The sequence below is a fragment of the Otolemur garnettii genome, unplaced genomic scaffold (assembly GCF_000181295.1).
Source record: "Otolemur garnettii isolate 467f Iridium unplaced genomic scaffold, OtoGar3 scaffold00192, whole genome shotgun sequence".
Classification (NCBI taxonomy): domain Eukaryota; kingdom Metazoa; phylum Chordata; class Mammalia; order Primates; family Galagidae; genus Otolemur; species Otolemur garnettii.
In genome coordinates this window covers 1,874,077-1,875,133 of record NW_003852587.1, presented here as the reverse complement: position 1 = coordinate 1,875,133, position 1,057 = coordinate 1,874,077, and positions in this window count along the sequence as shown.

The following is a 1,057-nucleotide window of genomic DNA, read 5'->3' as shown; positions in this document are numbered from 1 at the left end:
GGGTCAAAGATGAGATCAAGAAGGAAATTACCAAATTTTTATAACATAATGATAATGAAGATACGAGTTATCAGAACCTCTGGGATCCCACAAAGGCAGTCCTAAGAGGGAAATTTATAGCATTACAAGCCTTCCTCAAGAGAACAGAAAGAGAGGAAGTTAACAACTGAATGGGACATCTTAAGCAACTAGAAAAGGAAGAACATTCCAGTCCCAAACCCAGCAGAAGAAAAGAAATAACCAAAATTAGAGCAGAGTTAAATAAGATTGAAAACAAAAGAAGATAAAATATTTAGGAGTTTACCTAACAAAGGATGTGAAATGTCTCTATAAAGAGAACTATGAAACTCTAAGAAAAGAAATAGCTGACAGTGCTAACAAATAGAATTACATACCATGCTCATGGCTGGGAAGAATCAACATTGTTAAAATGTCCATACTACCCAAAGCAATATATAATTTTAATGCAATCTCCATTAAAGCTTCACTGTCATATTTTAAAGATTTTGTAAAAATAATACTTCATTTTATATGGAATCAGAAAGAACCTCGAATAGCCAAGACATTACTCAGGAATAAAAAAACAAAGCAGGAGGAATCACGCTACCAGACCTCAGACTATACTATAAATCCATACTGGCACAAAAATAGAGAGGCAGATGTATGGAACAGAATAGAGAACCTAGGGATGAATCCAGCTACTTACCGGTACCTGATCTTTGACAAGCCAATTAAAAACATTGAGTGGGGAAAAGATTCCCTATTTAATAAAGGGTGCTGAGCAAACTGGCTGGCAACCTGTAGAAGACTGAAACTGAACCCACATCTTTCACCATTAACTAAGTTAGACTCTCACTGGATTAAAGATTTAAACTTAAGACATAAAACCATGAAAATACTAGAAGAAAGTATAGGGAAAACACCTGAAGATATCAGCCTGGGAGAACATTTTATGAGGTGGACACCCTGGGCAATTGAAGCAACATCAAAAATACACTATTGGGACCTGATCAAACTAAAGAGCTTCTGCACAGCCAAGAACACAGTAAGTAAGGCA